At 33.2% G+C, this 21300-nt stretch overlaps 1 protein-coding gene across 5 annotated transcripts in view; it reads left to right on the top strand.

The window, feature by feature from the left end:
• The window catches only part of NOVA1 (NOVA alternative splicing regulator 1), a 145541-nt gene that overhangs the window by 37804 nt on the left and 86437 nt on the right, over positions 1–21300 (top strand). Inside the window, exons 2-3 of one of the 5 annotated variants that reach the window (XM_033514885.1) lie at positions 17473–17557; positions 18215–18285. The exons of the other annotated variants lie outside the window; for them this stretch is intronic. The gene's annotated coding sequence lies outside the window, so the exon portion shown is untranslated. The remainder of the gene's footprint in view (positions 1–17472; positions 17558–18214; positions 18286–21300) is intronic. 5 annotated transcript variants of the gene reach the window in all.

The following is a 21300-nucleotide window of genomic DNA, read 5'->3' as shown; positions in this document are numbered from 1 at the left end:
ATCAAATTCTTACACAGAATGATTTTCTGAACATAGTGGTATGCTCAGAGCTTTTACTCTCGCTGAATGTTATGACAAGCTCTGTATATCAACTCTGAGGATGTTTACATGTAACTTAATATACTACATAATATCCTAGCAACTGGAAATGCCTCCTGTATGTGCTAAAAGCAAGTGTAGCTAGTTACACAGCTAGATTTATATCTGGCATAGCCCGTGTGCTAGATTTTAACCGTTAGCAACATGTCTGATTTACAGGTTAGAAGTGTCAGTGATGCAAAACTGTTTTATCTCGCTTGTTTTTTATTTCTAGATTATACTTTCTAGAATTAACTAGAATGGGAAAACAGCTCATTTGTGGGTGGCCAAAAGTCAGATTGTACCTTTAATATTTTTGCAAGTCCTTTTGTGTTCCTCTTCTAGCATCAATTAACAGAAGAATCTTCTATACACTTATTAATAAGTCGTAGCACAATCAAGCAGTATATAAAAATACTGAAAGTCTATTCAAAGTTATCAGCATTAACTTTTCTCATTTTCATTTTGTCTGTATGTGTTTGTCTTTTCCTGTTTAGAACTGTGGTGAATTTATCCAACTCTACATAGTATAATAAAAGATTAATTAATTAAATAAGATAACCCCTTCAGCTTATATATCTTGGCCTCCCTCCCTGCATTACCATTTATGCAGGAGACAAGAAGGCTTATATCTACTATAATTTGATTTTAGGGCCAGTAAGCCCTAAATTATAATGAAAATGTAAGGAATTATCCTAAAATTATTTGCATTTGTAGTGGAAGTGTTGGGGGTTCTTTATGTTTGGTGTTTTAGTGGATTTATCTTTTTTTTTTTGGTTGGTGGGGTTTTTGTTTTGTTTTAGGGTTTTTTTGTGGGTTCGGGTTTTTTTTGTTTGTTTGTTTTCATTTTGGTTTGGTTTCTTTCACCCCCCCTAAACATTTATGGTAGTTAATCACTGGATCATTTCCTAGCATGACAAAAAAAAATTTTCAATTTTTTCTGCTACAGACAAGCTATCCCTTTGGCAGTTTTCCCCCTCAGATATCTACATTTGCGTGTTGATGAGAACAGATTGTTTAGAGTATTTCAAAGATACAGAGAATGTCTTGGAGATATGTGATGTTTTTCTTTGATTATTAACCCTCAATAAAACAATTATAAAGTATGTTGTGAGTAGAGGCGCCATATAAAGATTGTATTGATAAGTCCTCTCCCACCCACAGTTTTGTGTGTGTATGGCAGGTCAGTAGAACACAAAGTCAAGAAACGTTTGTTGCATAGAAAATGCTGTGAAGTGTAGAAGCTCTTAACATTATTTAGATATTTCTTGAGCATGAGAACTATCTGTTTCAAATTATGATGATCTTTTATGATTTGTCCTCACTATTCCAAGGCCGCCTTTATTTTAAATTGGATTTGTCAGAGTCCACTTTGGGCACCTGACTCCAACTCTTACAATTCGATCCTTTGCCTCCTAAAATCCAAAATTCTTTTCTACACAGTAATCAGAAAAAGGGTTAACTGGCTTGTTGGTATTTTTTGGGATCAACTTTTAAAATATATAATTCATTTTGCTAATTGGAGGCTTCAACAGAATCAGTATAATCCGGTACTTGTTTTGCAAAAGATGCATTCAGAGCGCAAGTCTTAAAGTCTGTGCAGAATCTCTAGATGAGGTCCTTAAATTCTCAAGGTGAGATCCTTAAGTTAAAGCAATTTAATTTCTGTTTAATCTGTGTTTTCTTTTTCTTTCACAAAACTTCAGCAGAGATTTTAAAATACAAGTTTTTTTGCAGAATCTGAGAGGATGACAGCAGAAAGGTTCTTGTCTTGTTTATCACTGTGTGCTACTGAGCCTAGAAGCAACTAAACCCAACATTATTAGATTATAGATGTAAATATTTGGTCACTAGAAGTTTAGAATATAGGTTTGGTTTTTGCATTTTGGGCTGTTTGGTTTTAGTGTGAATTAAGTCAGCAGAGCAATTTCCCAGGTAAAGTATGTGGAGTATCCCCTATTTTCTAGTCCTACAGCCAGAGATGTACTTCTGGATTCAGTATCATTTTTTCAAGCAGCCTTTTCCCATTGCAGTTTCTCGTAGCTTGAGCTTGTATCTGAGGCTCTCTGAACCAGTTGTATTTTGGTTCTAGCTGCTCGATGATCATGCATTTAATTTAACTCTGGCAAAGGCAGGCTTGACAAGTGCTTTGTTGTCAGGACTAGTTTTGAAACTACATAAAAGTTACATATATTTAAAAGTTGTGGAAGGAACAGGGGTCTTGAGAAATGTTACCTGGTAGATATGAGGTGTTGTCTATGGACAGTGAAAAACTTTCTCAAGCTTCCTCTTTCCCACACATCTTTTATTACTGTGCTGGTGTGTGCCCTATGAAGGAAATAGCTTTGTGCCTGTTTAGTAGGAAGTCAGTCTGTTTTGCCATATGGGACAGTAGAGTGTTCTATATCCCTTTTGTAGCTGTGCTCTGTACTTGGGTGTCTTGTGTTGTGCAAACAATTTTTCAGCAAGTGAATGATATGAAAACCCTGCAAAATTGTTATGGGTATTCAATGAGTTAAAGTGTTATTTCATTGCTAAGTACCTGAAATGGAAATACATTTTAAAAAAGAACTTTGGACAATTCCAGAGTTGCAGTCGTAATTGGATGCATTCTTTACCCCACTCCTTCCTGTCTGTCAGATTTGAAAACAAGGTGTACTACTTTATCTACCAAATAACAGATATGGACATATCATATGTTTAATGTAGTTAAATATTTTGTTGTATGAAGGAGGTCAAGAAGGGATAGCTGAAAACATTTCATTGTGCTTGTAACCAGTAAGAAGGCTTGTGCTCTGTTTCTGTGTACAATTTTGTAGTACTAAAATCTTTCTGTTCTTTCAGTCTAGTCTTCAGTACAGTTTCTCCTGCCTGTGACTGACAGTACCTTTGCAGTCATAATATCTTAGGGTCTCAGATGCAACAATTACAAAATAAGCTGTGAGTAAAGGTGCCATATAAAGATTTTACTGATAAGTTTTTCATCACTGCTCTGCTTTCTGAAAAAATATACATGGAAGATAAATATTCTTCTGAAAATAGTCTAGTAGAATTTCAGTGTTTCAGTGTGTCATGACTTTCTAGAGAAGCATTTGACTTTCTTGCCTTTCTTAACAAAACATGATTGATAGGTGAGTGATCAGACATTTGGTGGTGAACTAGCTCATTTGCATATAAAAATAGAAATGCAGTTGGGTATCTTAATGTGATATATATCACACCACGTGATTTCCAAACAAACAAAATTTTTTGTATTAAACCACAAGTTTGAGTAGAAGAGGAAAGAATAGGAAGACAGAACATTTTCTGTAATATCTGGAATTAAAATTTTTTTGACTGCTATAGTATGAAGCTGTACCACATCATGAAGAATGCTTCTATTTCTTTGTCAAGGTCTTGGGAAGATTTGTCTTAGTTTTAGATTGCTATAGAAATTAATTGCACAGCCTTTCTTTTTGAAATTCTTTATTTCTTGACCATTTCGAGATACATTTTTGCTTTTCTTATACCAACTGAAAATGTTTTTGAGAGATGTTAATGTCACTTATTTTCCATTTTGAAAAAAATAAAAACACAGAAAAAGCAAAGATAATATTTTTGCTGAAATGATATTTAGAAATTGTTCTTTTACAAGGGTACATGGTAATTTTTAGTTTGTTTTATTTAGGTAACATTTTTCATGTTTACTTCACCAATTTGTTGCTTACCCTCTTCTATTTTAGTCAATTTAAATTCTATGTACTTCTACGTAAATATTCTACAATATTTTCTTTACTGCTCCCCAAGCTAAATTAAAAAGAAAATGCAAAATTGAAAAACATAGGCATTAAGTTTTTACTTCACAGAGCAACTGAGGTTGGAAGGAACCTCTGAAGATCATCTTGTCCAATCCCACCCTGTTCCAGAGGAGCCACCTGGACCCAGTTGGCCTGGACCTTGATACTTGGGTCAAAGAATGAGGAGGAACCTGGAGCTCTTTAACAGTAGCTGGAAATAGTCTGGGAGGGTAATTCAGTCAGGTTTTAGCTAGTTATCTATCAGTTGCTGAAAGTGAAGGCTGTGGGCTGAGTAAATTTGGAAATCTAATAATTAATACCCATGTCGTCAAGTTCTCTCTTTTTGATTTAAAACTCAACTATTTGCTCAGTTGAAATGTTGGTTGCATTTTTTTTCCTGAGAAGTTCTTGCAGAAGAGCATTCTTAAGAGTTTTGTACCTACTTTAACCCTTCAAGCTATTAAATTGCCCTGATTATTTTATGGGGTAGAACTGTTACTCTTTTGACATGTTAGTTATTAGTGTAGTAAGGGGTGAAGATTTCATGCAGTTTGATGCCTGCAGCAGTTGAAAAATCAAACTCAATTGCTTTCCATACCAAGTAGAATTAAAATGGATAATCATCTCATTCTTAAATCTTTTGGGTTTATGATTAGCAATTTCTTCTGTTATGTTGAGGACTTAGGAGTTGTGCTCTTTTTCCTTTCAGAGCTGAAAGACTTTCACAAATTTTAGCATCTCTTCCATGAAGTGCAACCTTTTTTGCTGCTAACATAGCAGGTTTTAGTTGATAAACCAAAAGTTGCACAGTGTACTGTGAATTAGTTTTGCAGCCTCTGATTTACATTTTTGTTACCTACCTGCTAGCACTACCTTGACAGGTATTGGGAAGGAAGTGAAAAAATAATATGCCCATTCCGGAATTCACTTGGCATGTTGAGAAATTTGTGGCATTGTCATATCTCTGTGAACTTGGAAAAGGTTGGATTAGTTCATTTCTTGTATTTCTACCTGCTTTTCGCTGTTGTTCAGGGACAACACTGTGGGCCTTTTAAATTTTTTAAAATGTTGTAAATTTGTAATTTTACTTGCTATGACATTACATACATGTTTTATTGAGCAGTGCAGTATTTTACAGATTTTAAATACTAGTATAAAAAATCTGTCCAGGTAAATTCATTTTATGACACAACAGAATTTGGCCAGTTTTGAGTAGATAAAATATTGATGGAGTTCCTTAGCAAACTGCTATTACATAACAAGTTTATTGAATCCTTGTACTTCTGCATACAGAAGCACTTTTGTTGCTTTGATGGCAGTAGCTGAGCAGGTACAGAATGATAAATATTCTGACTTTGCTGTTTAGAATCATTCACTTGTATTTTTATTTGATTTCATATTTTTATTACAGAGCCCCCTTTCTAAGCCAAATTTTACTGATGAAATCTTTGACTTGTATAGCACTGGTAAATTCCAGCTAAGATTCCAGGTGTAAGACAGCATGTCCAGCAGGACTTCTAGTGGTTTCATCTCCAAATTCCACTGAGAGTTTTCCATGGATGTTTTGAAGTCCTGGTTACTTAACATACAGAGATACTAGTAGTGAAGTGCCAGTACTTCATTTTTTATTTGCCACCATCACACGACTGACTACATTGTGAGGGGTGGAGGTTTTATGAGCCTGTTGCAGGCTCCCAGTCTTAGTTCCAGTTAGGTGTTACTAGTATATATGTGAGATAAACAATTAAAATATTAATTAATGAAATGTAATTTCATTAGATAAAAATGGATTAAAATAAGTCTATACAGTCTGCATATATTTTTTAAAATATCAATTCAATTAATTTTTACTTATATTTCTGTAAGTAATAATGCCCAGAGGTGAGATCCTAATTTGTTTGTCATCATGGAAAGCACTTTTTACCTATAATTAATATGTATTTAGGGAACAAAACATAAAAACTGAATTGTCACACCTACTGACAAATTTGTTTTACTCCATATTTAAAGCACCATTATGGTCATCAGCAAACTCATTTTCATAAGTGGTGCCAGAGTGTTAAGGACCCAATGATCCAGTGGACACTGGTATTTTATATTTTTCAGGAACACAGTGGAGCTGAGGTGATCCTGCCAACTTCTACATTTTCTGGGACCATGAAAAAACTGGCAACCCTGCCTTTTCACATTGACATTTTTAGCTTGTTTTCTGTGAACTATTCATCAAATCCCAAGATTAGAGAATAAGTTGTAAGACACTTCTAAGGAGTTAAACATCATAGCATTTCAGGAACTGAGAGTTTTGATTTGCTATTGTACTTGCATCAGTTGCATATATTTTTAATATTTGAATATGAGCATATTCAATATGAATTGTAAAGACTCAAGATTGAAAAATCAGTTAATATATTTCTCTTTCAAAAAAACTCTTCACGTAAAAAATTAGTGTATTTTTCTGTAAAAAGAATCGCCTGAATTGTAGATAAATATTGAAGTTATTTTATACATTTGATATTAGTTTTACTTAAACACCACAAATAGGTGCCATTTTAAATATCTTACATCATTTTAACGTATGATACAGCTCACCTTGTTCAGTAAGGTTCATGCAATTGAATTTTTCTCAATTTTTATCTGCTATTTTTGATGTCATTAAGATAACTGATTTTGCATAACTGCATTTATAACCCATCCTTGTTTGACTACTAAAAACCTTTCATGTGCTGTCAGTAGGAGCCAGAGATTTACACTTGTGGCAGCATCATTATCTTGCATTGAGTGTGGTCTGCAGCATTAATAAAGCAATGACAGCTTTGGGATTGCCCAAAGTTTGGGATTTTACCAGGCAATTATGATCATTTTGTTGCTAAGAAGATAAAAATACACTTAAACAGAAAGCCCCACATAATTTGGTGGAATTTTCTTTTTTCCAGATAATATGACTTGCATGTGGGAATAAATATGACTAAGAACAATATTCTCTCCCTTCATACTCTCCCCACACCCCATGTTCAAAATCTTGACCTAGTGAAAGGAGACAGTGGGCTGAGACCCTGATTTAATGGAAGCACTTTAGGATAGAGGATATTCATGGCATTTTATCGACCACTTCAAGAAATAGGTTTCAAGTCAAAAGATATCCATTGTATATGAAAGTCACTAGAATAATATCTTGGACCCATTTGTTTGATCTTGCAGTGTCATTGGATTCATCTGTTTAGGTCCCATGTTAATTAAATATTTTCTGTATAAGCCGCATAGAAAAATGCTTATATGTAATCAATGAAAAAAGATCATCAGGCTTTTGCTGTGATTTTTAGTTTGATTTCACAGAGGACTATTATGTATATTTATGTAGCTACAAGTGGTAGCATGCTGGGTTTATAATTTTGCACTTTCAATAATTATTGATAATATACCTTTTCCTTTACACTTATCCAACTTTTTCCAGTAAGCAGCTTTTCACAGTCTCCCTCGTAGATGAATCCAAATCTTTGGATTTAGATTTATTATATTGATCAGATCCATATCTTTCCTTTGATACATAAATCTTTGCTGTTGTAGTGGCTCATTTTATGAACTTATATTAATGGGTTTTTTTTCCTCAAATAGTTAATAATTTTTCAACATTATAAACATTAGCATACGATGATGCATTTAGTAATGACAGACTCCAATATAAAAGTAAAATCTTGGTTTTACCTCTTTTCCCATTTTTAAAAAATTACACATACATAGGAGGTTCATGAATCTTGAAATTACCAGATGAAATTCTCTTACACATTTGCTTTATGTTTTTGGTTAAAATATGCATATTTAGTATGTACAAAAGCACAGGTTAGTGTTTTCTTCATGTGTAATTTCCATCCCCAATAGATGGCTTGTAACACTCTGTAGATATAACTCTAAAAGAAGTCTTCAGTAATTATAAAACCTAGGATGTTATTGGTTCATGCTTTCAAGATAATTGATAGTTTTTCTTGGCAATGAGGACACAACTATTGCATCAAAGTTTCCATTCTGAAAATGAATGTACGAAACAAAGATGTTGCAAGACAAGTCATAAAATTAAAAGTAAATTTTTAGTTAAATCATGTATCAAAACTCTAGTTTGATCAGTATTGGTTCTGCAGAATAAATTGTATCCAGTCCAGTCTAGCAAATAAATGGTGGCAAAGTCCTCTTACTGTCTGTATAGTATCAGATCACTTCAAAAATTAGGTTCAAAGTTTTAATCCTCAGGGGTAGATGTTGTATGCTTACTTATAAAGTGAATGTACTGTAGGTGCAAAGCCATTTGTAGAAACTTGCTATTGGAGACGCTCAGAAACTGATAGCTTAAAACAGGAAAATAATCCATTTCCTTTAGAGGCAGATAATGAAATGCAAAAGTTGTTCTGGCAATAATAATATTGTGTTATTACCTTGTTGTTGATTAGATGCTACTGTTTTGTTAGATGGCTGAAGGAAAAAGTAGAAAATCAAGGCATAAAGATGAAATCTTCCTATAGCCAAGGTGGCTGTGACAGTAGAACTGCTATTTCACAGAAGAGGACAGCTATAGCAGACCTGTGCAAGATAATTCCTAGTATCTCTGCAGGAAGAGGAGGATATAGTACTGATGGTTTTGTCGAGTAGCTCTCTTTTCTGTTCCCTCCCCACACACTGCCCCTTGTCTGGCTGTCCTTCTGAAGCAATCTGTACTTTGTGTAGATTCTGGAGTGGTGACAGAGGTTGTAACAAGTCCTACCTTCTTTGGTTGACTCATGGTGCTTTCAGCTATGAAATCTTTGGTATGTTGAAAGTGCACTTGACTTTGCCTTGGCCAGTGATAATTTCTGAGAATTAATTTTGATTTGATAGCAATATGTTAATGGTCTCTGGAAGCTCTGTGATTAGCTAGTGCATTGAAGCTGTGTTGAAATGCATTTTAATACTCAAGGCCTAATTAATAAGTGCATTATTTCTTATTTTTTGAAAATTACATGAAAAATTAAATGTTAGCATTTTTATTTAGGTTTATCACTCTACCTTACCTTTCCACCTTTGGCCCTTGAGGGAAAATACTTGGTTTAGATGTTTAAATCATCACATATTTTGAGCTAAATTGCTTCACTGTCTGGCTCTGATATTTACAGAAATGAAGATGTGAGTTGGAACAAGCTTGTCTTAATCACAGTAATGTAACATGGAAGAGGTAGATAAATAGATAGAATTTCTGTATCTTAATTTTAAGGTTTTATCTGGGATAAACTGTGAAATTTGTGCTTGATCCATTCCCTGTAAGTTCTCTGGTACTACCTAGAATACTTTTGCTTTTTTACCCAGTAGTTGTTACTGTTGTCTCAGATTTTGCTGCAGTCATTAAATCCTGTATAAAAACAGTATTGAAATTAACCCTTGAGGCTATCATAAAATAGCCTAAATAACTTCTGCTTTAGAAGTATAATTTAGTGAAATAATAGGGGATCATTTCTTTTAAGATGAACTGTCTTAGGTTTTTAAAAACTAAAATATTGTGGCTTTTGCCATATGCTTTTTTTGTTGCTATCTTAACTGCTTGCCAGACCTGCAGCTCTTCTCTGTTATTGTGGGCCTTTTGCTTGACTCCTGGAAGGAAAAAAAAAAACCCAAACAAACAAAACTAAGCTTTGCTGCACTTCTTTTAATTCAAACATGTCTATAAAAGTCAAGTATGGTTTATTTTAGTTTTGGGTCTGTGATGTGCAGTTGAGAAGAATGAATTATGTGTGGGGAATTTTTTTCAGGAGGCTTTATTTTGTCTGCCACACTTGGTCAACTGCTTGACACTTGTGGGGAAAAAGGTAATGCTAGAGAGACATGCAGCTTAAAACCATTTCAGAAGGGTTGGACACTAGGCCAGTGACCTTCAATTTGGCTCTTTATATGGTGTAAAGTCAGGCTAGAGAGCTGTGTCATCAGGACACATGTCTGGAGTTACTTGCATTTGTTAAAATACAGGCTTCTGCATTTCACAGCAACAAGAATCTTTTGGTAGGTAGATTTAGTAAATTGCAGTAACAAGCGTGACGGGTTTAAATGTGTGAGATGCTCTATGTTGGTGTGTGCTGTGACCTTGGAGGTGCAAGCAGGAGCCTTGAGAATTTTGTATTTCCTTATCAGTCTTCCCACATGCAAATGTTCTTGTCCTTTAACCAGGGTATCCATGCACATGTCACTTACACAAAGTTTGTTTAATTTGCTCAAACTGGTGACTCGTTGTACATAACAGAGGATGTCTTTTCTTTGGTGGAGCTTCATTATCTTGAGAGAATGAACGTCTTCTATTTTCTTGTTTGGAAGAATGACAGTGTTTATATTTCACAGTGTGAAGCACTGGGTGTGTGGGGCACTGGATAGCCACGTAGTAACAATATTTAGACAAATTTTCACAGTACAATTAACTTCTGACTGTCTTTAGAATAGTCTAAATAAGAAATATGTCCAATGTGATTTCACATGAATGTTTTTTTCCTATTGAACTGTCAGTAGGTGTGATAAAAGCTCATCTGCAGTATGTGTTCCTGTTCCTAAGTGTTTATATGTTGCTTATTTTACATATCGGAGGAAGAGAATGTTTGGCATGATTTCAAGCATCATAAAAAAAAGTTATGTTAAACAAAATGCTGTTTTCGATAATGTTCCTCTAGCACTTGAAAAAGGTTGTTCTGAAGCACTTCTGTGGCTTTTATATATTGGGAGTATGTCAATCAATACAATGTCCACATCTTCAAAATTCTGTGTAATTAAAATATAATTTTATTCTTGCCTTAAAAATAGTTCAGTGTCGAAAAACAAAATCTGTTTTACAAGTATATTTTTTCTGAGATATGAATTTTTTTTCAATCAGAATCAGCAATTATTGCTGCTTACAAATGAAAAGGCTCATTCAAAATGCTTTGTTTTTATTTCCTAAATTAAATAATATTGACAAGGTTGTCCTTCAGAGGGTTGTAATACAGTATTTAATGACTGACTCTAGTTTTCTTTAATAACCTCTGCAAAAAGATAATTATCTTACGTATAATCATTGGCTGATACACTTAGCAGCCCATCTATGATTCATTCTTTGCAATTACTCACACTTTGTAGCCTAGAGATGTAAAGAACTCCATGGTTTCCTTGACAAGTAGTGTTAATGGCTAAAGGTATTCTAAATTTTCTCGTTCTATGCTGACAAAGCCCTTGAATATAGAGAGGAATGGCATCTTCTGTGTTGTGTGTGCATTCAGTCTCAAATAACCAAATGATGATCTGGTACTTGAGCTTTCCCATGACTGTCCAAATTAATAACAAGCAGTTGGATGTTGTACGTGGGTACCAAATTGTGATAATTGGAAAGTTATTTAAATGCCACATAAGCCAATTAAGAAGATATAAGTACTTTTCAGCTGCAAGAAAGCATTTTAGATAACATTGAATATATATAATAATTAAATCTTCACAGCATTTGAAGTATTAGCTGCTTTGGCTTGAACTTCAGCATGGTCAGTTGTTATCTACTAATGATAGGCTGGTGATCCAAATTTACAATGTAATAGAATATTGAACTTAGTTTTTAGTGAACAGAATTTGGCTCCTCAGTTTCTTGGTTTTTGTTACTAATAGAAATAATAGAGGATCAAGAATTCTCAAAGTTTACAGCTTTATTGTGATGTATGTGCAGTATAGTTATAAAGAAAAAAACCAAAATCAAAGGTAACCTATGTTATAAAATGTATTTTAGTTCACCATGCTTCTATCATCTTCCAGACATCATCTCCTGTGTAGAAATGTTTCATTTATACTGCTGTTGAACTTGAGATAGTCAAAGTTGTCTAAATGCTTATCAACTTTATGAAAAATCCGTATTTTCAGCTTTTGATCAAGTCAATATTTTAAAATTCATTCTATTTCTCTACCAGTAAGCTAAACTGAATATATGTTGCCACAATTGAAGTTACATAATTTTCAGATATCTGAGTTGAATATATCTTTGAAACTTCAGACAAGAAAGTCAAACAGTCTTCTGCTTATCACCTCACTTAAACAGCATCCTCCAATCAAAAACTAACTAAGAGGCACTCCACAGCATCCAACAAGGGGGATGTCTTCCAGGGTTAGTGTATTGTGAATTGCAACAGTTTCTAATCTTTTTAATAGTATATAAATAGCCACTAGCTATCACTAGAAACCAAATCTAACCAAAGAAAACAAACACTAAAAAAAACCCAGGTCAGCAAAACCAACAAACAAATGGTTTCTGAAGCCTTACATTGTACAGCAATGTTTTTATATAGCCATGTGTTTGTGCTCTTTAGAGGTTGTTTCCTAAACCCTGGAGTCCTGTGTAGTGATGTGCTAAGTTGAGAGTGGAGTTCTAGCTCTGATCTGTTAAATTTTTATAGATATTTTTAAATCTTAGTTATGAATTTAATAGGAATGAAGTATTTTGCATATACTTTGACAGACAGTTTCTATATTGTTGGTGCAGCAGAGGAGGGCTGTGTCATCGAGCCCTGACTTACACAAGGATCTCCTTACGAGGTTTTATAGTTCTTACTTTTACCACCCTGACAATTTGTCTCTCAAACTGGATTTGGGGCTAGGCAGCATCTCTACAGTGAGCAACTTCTCTATTTATTTTTGTAGCTGCTTCAGTTAGACTCTGGTTTATTCTTTGACTTTGTTCTGCACTGTGTATGCTTGCGTATACTTTCTCTCTCTGAAATGTATTACTGAGTGTGGTCTTGTTCTGTGCCAAAGCAGGAGATGAAAGCTTTGTGGTCTAACAATGAATAGAGGTAATAAATATTGCAAAGTCCTCTCTTGTGTAAGCATATGATAGCTACATTACAATAACATTGATTTTGTTATTGGAATAGTTTTTTTAACCAAACTAGAAGCTCTTACTGTGAAAAGCAACTGTTATATGAGTAGCATGTTGGAGTAGAACAAAAAGGCAACTTTTGCTTTAGTTTCAGGCTCCAGCTGAATGTCTCATTTGCCAGTGTTTAGTATATATTATTGTGGAGAAGAATAAGAGCGTATTTGCTTTCTCCCTGATTTTCAGTATACAGTCTAGTGATAAAAAATAGAAAAATATATAATCACTAGTATTTCTGGCTCAATACAGAAAACTACCATGCAGTGTAATATTAAAAGGAAAATTGCTATGAATGTTTCTTTAAAACCATATTTTTTGCAATACTATTAGAAATCTGGTACTGTATTGTGCCGTGTCTTAATTAGGATCCCTTTTTATATGGGGTGGTAAAATAAAACTGCATTTAAAATGAATTATTGTCATGTCATAGGATTTTTATCGAAGGTGGATTGCAAATGAATATGCTGCTTATGCATCTTGGATTCTGAAAAATAGGTTACTTTTGCTGTTTTTCATGTAACTTTTTGCTTTCAAAACACAGCAGGTGTTTGAAGACTCCCTTCTACTGTACAAGTTTCTGCTTTTAACTAAAGATGACTAAATTGTCTAATTTAGTTTTAGTTATTTGTATAATAAAGACGATTTAATTTTGTAATGAAACTTAATTGTCTAAGACAATTTAGTTTAAAAGGTTTACTGTACTGCATTTCCAAAAGCATATGAAATTGCATGCATATGTGTGTGTTTATATATAAAAGTAGGAATTTCTTTGCAAGAGTTTGAATATTTTTACACTTGCATCGTTGGAATTTTCACTGGCTCTTCACAAAGTGAAGCATTTTCTATTCAGTTACATTTTGGTTTTGGAGAACTTAAGTGCTGCAAATAACTCTACCACAGTTTTTCCTCCCTTTTTTTCTATTCACATGTGTAAGAAAGAGCTGCCAGACTAAATAATTCGTAATGCAGGTAGACCTCATCTTCTATATATTGTTGTCTTCTGTTTCAGTTTATTAGTTGAGTAACAGGAAACAGTGCACAACTGTTCTTCCTTATTACTGAAGTACAAATCAAACATAGGAAGAAAATGAGCATGATTAGAAAATGCTTGAAATACACTTGTTTCTTGTACTTATTGCACTGTACTTCCTTTCAAAAAATTAGATGAATGCACTTGAACTGCATGACTGTGAATTCTGTTATTTACTAAATTTCAGTTAATCAGTCTCAGGAGCTATGCTTTGGATGTGAAGTCTTTGATGCAATGCTGGTGTTAAGGAATTCAAATAAAATATGACTTCAGGAATACCAAAGTATAGACTGTCAGTTGTGTTTTGATTGGTTCCTTAACCTAGGATTATGATGCTGAGAATGATCATTTAACACAGTTCTAACAAAATAACAGTTACACATAGCATCGTGCTTCTTTCTTCGAGTTCTTGATCTGATTCTTCCTTCTGTTCTCCAAGTTCAGCACATGTTCTTAAGAAATGAGCAATTTCTCGTCTCCTGCCTGATGTTAACTTTTTTAGGTGAACCAGATTCTTACAGGGAATTTTATAATTAGCCAAACACGCTGCACTGTTTAAATCCTTAGTGCAGATACTGACCCTTCCTAGAAGCAGAACTTCTTTTAAGTGTGTGCCTGTGAAGGTGGCCTAAAATATAGGATGGATTGTTGTTGGTATTTTGTTCAGAATCTTTTTTTTAACCTTGCTCCTCCTTGCACTGAATTTTTTTGTTTGTAGTGGAGTACAAACAACCCTAAATCTCTCTTAAAATGAAAATTTTAATAGTAGAATATTAAGAAGAACTATAGATTGCATATATTTTCTACTCCTCAGATTTTTCTCTCAGTTTTAGATAAATATTACCAAAGAGGTGAGCAATCATCTAATTCAAAGTATCTGATTCCAGTTAAAAAAATATTTGTTCACTTCTGCAAAACCATGCTTATTATATAAAAATTGAATCAAATCACCTCTTTCAAATATTTTTTTGATTTGATGTGTGCTGTGATATATTATGAAGTATTATTTCTTACTGTGAAAGTATATTATAAAGTACAGGGTACCTAATCAGAAAAGGACATTCGCTCCTTTGTGTAACAGTGGGAAATAGGAAAATACACCAAAAATACCAGATAATATAATCATTCTGATTATATTTTTTCTTTTTACTATGTATTCTTTACAAGATAAAAGGAATAGATTACTTTTAATTTTTTTAATGTATAAAATTCATTCTAATAAAAAATAAGATCATCAATCTCTTGTAAAATTATGGAACAGATATATAACTTTTCAACACAGAAGTAAATTTTTCTTGTGGCTATATGTAAGAGAGAGAACTTTCAGGGAAGTTGAAAATAATAGTATTATTGCCATAGAATATATAAATGTATTATTTTTATGGCATTCTAGCTTGTTCATTGCAGCAACAGATGTAATTTCTCTGTAGAGCTACTTTTTCCTGTTGTCTGCTAGATCACATCAATTGAACTTGGAACAAATAAATGAGTACCCAAGTGTTTTAATTCCTCTTTGCCAAATGGCATAGCTGTAGTACAGTAGTGCTTACATGTTAAAATGCATATTTTGCATGCACTGAAAGATTTGCATTGCTTGGTACTTTCATTTTAAATTTATAAATTATAAATTTATAACCACTCTAATGTTAAAGAAAATATGTGAGAAAAATGGTGCAACCCCAGGCACTTACTGCTGTCTTTTCTGATTCTCTGGTCATTAAATTTCTCCCAACTACTATATTAAATTGGATCTGAAACCAGTTTAAATATTTTTTATATTTTATTAAAGATACTGGTATTATTTCTATAATGAGTAACCATTTTTGACATAGCACATCTATTTCATGCATTTGGTAAAATACTTGACACTGGATAGTATGTCATATGCATCCATCTTCATCACCCTCATCTGTATTTTAGAATATATTCTAAGTTTTCTAGAGAAGAAGTCTAGATACGAGAATTTTGGCATTAATCTAGAGTACTACACATTTTCAGTGTGTTTACAGAAATACTAAAGTAAAGGGTGAGGAAAAATTATGGAACTTTTGATGTTAGCAATATGTATCTATTTTTTATCTGAATATATAGAGGGCACTGGTCATAATACCAAGCTGTTACTATATACTTTAACTACACTTATTATATATCCACTCATACCTAACTTAAATTGTTACATATGTATCATTATACCTGAAATGAAAACGTGCATGTTATTTTCTACTTTTGAGAAGGTCTTTGTCTTTCTTGTCAACACCTTGTACAAAAGCTGCTCCTGGAAGAAATTTCCTGTCATAGAATTTGATCCCTTTCTTTAAATACAGCAATCTATATGTTTTCATTTTACCTACATGCTTTGCTAAAAAATAAGTACAGTCACAGAATTTTATCTGTTTTCTTGATATACAAGTTATGATTTTTCTGAATAATTTCCTTGTCTCATGACTAGCTCAGTTTGTATTGCTTTTAATTTTTTATTATTTTTTTTTTGCTTAATGTTGGACAGTTTCCATCTCCTGCAAAGTTCTGACATTTTAAGAAGCATCTAATGAGGTTACCTATTGCATATTTGAAAAGAAGATGTACAGAATCAAAATATATGCAGAAATATAGGTGTAAAGTATTTTTGATTCACTTTTGAAAGAGATTATTTTCTACTTTTTAATTCTCAGATTGTTTTCATGGAGACTATTTGGAGACTATATCTAAAATACAGTGTGCACTTCCATTTGTAAGTCTAGTTGGAATGTAACTAGTACTGAGGAGAAAATTCCTATTGTAGCGCTATAGCTCTTCAATTTTTCACCTTAAAGATTTGATTGTTCATGTACTAATCAACAGGTATATAGTGCTATTCTTCATTAACCAAAAAACTTAACTTTTAAACAATAAATTTTTTGTATTTTGCTTTTCTGCTAAATTGTAATAAAATTATTTTGAAAGACCACTTTATTTTTTCATGCCTATATATTACAAAACTAAACTAAAATCAAAAGTACTTCAACCAAATCAAAGGTTCCAGAGCACAGAGTTAAAGCTCTATGAGCTTTATAGTATAAATATTCTTTTGGATATGTTTAGTGTTTAATTGTTACATGAGAATCAAGATCGCAGGTACAAATCTAAAAGCTGTTCTAATTTCTGTTTCCCAGTTTCGTCAAGGATCTATTGTAGGACTTCTGCTATTAAAGGATCATCTTCCATTGTGAAATGTAATTTTACCTTGAAGTCCTCCCTCCCATGGCAGCTCTGTTTTAATTTCTCTTCATTTCCTTTGGTATAAATCTTCTATATCATTTTATTTTAGTGGATGAACAATTGTGAAGATGAAAAAAAATCAAGTGCCTTTGATGGCATATACCTAAATCAAGAATGCATTGGACATTAAAGCAGTGTTCATTTATCTCTAGCAAGAATATTAAAAACAAAGGTGGCATTTTTTCCTAACAAGTGAGCACAGCCTTAGAGTTTTTCTGGTATTCACTGTTTTTCAAAATGAGCTGCAAAGCACATTAGTCCATACATTCCTGAAAACCTTAGCTCTTTTAGAAGTGAGGGAGCTAGTACAAATCAGATATGCTTGTTAAAGAAAAGCCAGCATAGGAGATCTTAGAGTCATTACATAGGCAAAAAAAAGCAGATACTTCAGTTTCAGAAATCTGCAGAGCAGTGACATGGCATTCCATTCAATTTTTTACCAGATATCACAGACTGGAAATGTGAGCTTTGGCTGATACTGCTGGGAAGGAGAGTGCGTCAGGCAGCTGTAATTCCCATCCCGTAAAGGTACTGATACTTAAAGTCTCTGTAGTCCAAATTGGTACACAAAAATACTAAAATGTTGAATTTGGACCTTAGATATATTTTTCAAATTTCTGCCAACTATTCTTAGGTGTTCTTTGGATACATTTCAATTTTTTGCTCTTTAGGTAAGAGTAAGGAGAACCTTTTCCTTACTTTGGAGTTGTTTGCAGGTTGATTCCTGAAACACTGTCTGTGGAATGCAGTTCTAGTGTTTTCCTAGTGTTTGATGAGAAAAATACATTTCTGAAGTCAATGGCATCCAATTGTTTTAAACCAGGCCAAAATTGTGTTACGTGGACTTCTCAGTTTGGTTGTTCTAAAATCAAGTTTTGAAGCATTTTGAGTCTCATTGAATCTTAAAAAATTGTAAACAAATCTGGTTTTAGTGTGATTCTTGAAAGTGTGGTGTTTCTGGAAGGCATTTCAGTGCAGGGTGAGCTGCAGACAGTTGTTCCAGTTCATTCGCTGACCGTATCTTGCCAGCATCAGGTTTGTCTGCAGTACAAAAACTAAATTCATTTGTGGAATAAGATTTTTTTTTTTGTGGTATGTCCTTAAGGAATCATAAAGCCTAGAGAGTAACTGACATTAACGTGACTCCATGTACTGTAAAACCCATTCCGTTTTATATATTTTCAGGGAGTATGGAGTGGCACAGGAAGGAAATGCCATATCGCTGGAAAGTTGCTCTAATTCAGCACAGGATTCTTGTGAGAAATTACTTCTAATATTACATCATCCTATTCTGTTTTTCACAGTTTACAGTCTAATTTCTTCATTTTTTTATACCACTTTTGTTCATATCAGTAACCACATTAAAATACATTTAGCAGATTAAATAGGCATTCATGAGTGTTAGTGTGCATCTGATAGCATGATAGTTTAGTACTAGATATTTTGCCATATTTTGTTATATGAAGGCTTATGGGCTTGTTAATAAAATTATTTTTCCTTTTTAATAAGGCCTGCTATTTTATAACGCTAGATTTCACTGGCTAACATGAGATTCAACAAATAAAAATAAGTCTCAGCTGCTTCCACTCTAATGATTATTTCTGCCATTAATATAAGCAGCACTTTAGAAGGGGGAAAAATTAGAAAATTAGAGGCAAAAAAAATAATCAAAAACCCAAAACCAAAGAAACAAAAAATAGGAACAAGAAAAGGAAAGAAAAAAAGCAATTGGATATTTATTTCAATTATATAACAAGATTCTGAAATTCTGATTTTCATTTGCTTGAGCTTGCTACCTTTCTCTAGTTTGACTGCTTTTCAAACACTGTAGCTTGAAGGAAAGCATTTTCCTTTTTACTCTATAATGTCAAAGAGTCAAAAAAATTTTTTTTAAATTTATTTTATAGGTATTGACTTAAGGTCAGGAGTGACTAACAAAATTCATACTTTCAGGGTATGATAGCAATCTCATTCTGTAAAACTATCCAAAGCATGAAAATCATTAAGATTAGATTTTCGTCCTATATTTAGAAAAAATATATATATGCAACAAAAAGATTATATTTTAATTAGGGACCTAATTATGTTTTATACTCCTGATTTGGGATTTTTTTTTTTTTAGGTAGTTAGCATTTGTAGACGATTCATTAATTAGGAGGAGCAGGAAGAACTGTGCCCAGCTTTATAAACTTCTATTAAATTCTCTGCCAAATCATAAATGCAATGTCAGATGGAAGATATTAGTTATTTTTTTTTTTCTCCTATCTGTAATCCCCAGAAATAGATTATTTTGTGTTTGGCAAGCATAAGCCTGTATTTTTTCTGCATTTTTAATGCATTTTGTGCAAAGTAATCCCATATACCCGGTTGGGCATATGGGTATATACCAATATTGAGTTAGTTATATCTTCCTTTTCTTTGAAGCTCATTCATTCCAGATTTTGTTCTATTAGTTAGTGATTTCCTCTTGTTAAAATTGTATGACTCTACTATTTTGCTCCCTTTATCTGTTCCTCCTGAACTACATATGTACGCAAGCTTTTCACACTCATTTCAATTACTGGGTATGGCTCCGTAGTCATGATCAACTGCAAGAAACTGTCGTTCATTTGTGACTTTGTCTTCATATATCTCATTATCTGGTAGGTTGCCTGCCATCATCTCACTTTAATCTGTGTGCCAGAGATTTGCTTCCTAATATTCTTCATTGATATACATGATCTTACACACAGATTTGGTCAGGAGTGTATTTTTTGTTTCTCGCGATGATGCACATATCTAGTGTTCCTGTCTGTGATTCCTAGAACATCTTGTCTTGACTGTGGTTATCCTATAGATACTCTACTTAGAATTTGAATAAGTAATTTGAATACTGATCCCAGTTCTCTTCACAGACCCTTCTTACTCATTTTTGGTTACTGTGGACAACATACCCTTTCTTTTCAAGACTATAATTTGTCTGTCGAGTTTTATAGCCAATCTATGACATTTCAGATTGCATGCATCTCAACTTTACTCTTTGTTTATAAAAATCTTCAAATGCTTGTTCTTCTTCACAGGTTACCAAAGTCTTATCTAGGTCCTTAACTTGCATTTCTTCAAAAAGCCACTTTCAAAGTCATTTGTCTAAAAACTCTCTGATCACACCACTTGATTTTAATTGCTTTCTTACTCTATATCTTGTCAAATGCAAAATGTTGTCCCTGCTCATCAGTTTTCTGTACTTGAATTCCTTTTCCTAGAAGGAATTTTACCATGTTGAACTCACACCTTTTGTTAATGATTGTTTCCCCGAATTGTGTGTGATCCCTTGCATGAAGAAAGCTCTTCTTAAAAACATTTGAGCTTTTGTATTCCTTTCCAGTCCTTTTCATGGAATCTGTCTTGATTGTCAAATTATAAATGCCAAAGATTATAGCTGGACATATGCTGTACCTTGTGGATTATGAGTTAATGTCATTTTCCCTTTCCTGATTTTTAAGGCTTAATAACAAAAACATAAGAACAAAAGGAGATTGAAATATCTGAATAGTTTCTGTCATTATGTATATGTGTGCACTTTTGCTTTAAACACTGATACTTTTCTCTTACTGCTTTAAACACTTTCTTCCATCTCTTTTTCTTCTAGAGTTTAGGTCAACATGTTTCCATTAGTATCTGCTGCCATGATGTTCAGTGGTGAGGAAAGTAAGAGGGAAGAGGAAAGAATCTTGATATGAATATCAGCAGCTATTTATAAAATCAACATTAAGCTAGAATAAAGTTCTTAAATTGATCAGTAAAATTGAAGGATGATAATAGTTATGCAAAAAATACTTTTTTTTTCCATTTGCAGAATTTTTTCCTGTTATTCTAATTTTGTGGAAGATTTAATAATAAGGGTTACTTGATGTATGTAAATTAAATATTGTTATATCGTGCTTGTAGAATGTTTAAGTGCACAGGAAGCACACAATGTATTATATAACTTTTCTAAGGTGCTGCTGATGATGTACAAAAGAAGTATGTTACTCTTCTGAAAGCTCTGCTATGTGGACTTTGAATTTTGTGCATTAATAACTGCCATGTAATTGAATTATGAAAATACCCGTTCAATATATAAAATCAGATACCCAATCTTCTCCTCCATTATACATGAAAATTTTCACATTCAAATATTTTGGTTTTAATTTGTTTAATTTATTAATCATAATAATGAAGATATTTTCTACCTTTGTTTGTAAAATACTTCAGGCTTAGTGCAGAAACAAATCAATATCTCAATATGAGGT

Source organism: Parus major, chromosome 5, assembly GCF_001522545.3.
Source record: "Parus major isolate Abel chromosome 5, Parus_major1.1, whole genome shotgun sequence".
NCBI classification, from domain to species: Eukaryota; Metazoa; Chordata; class Aves; order Passeriformes; family Paridae; genus Parus; species Parus major.
This window is presented reverse-complemented; position numbering and strand designations above follow the sequence as displayed.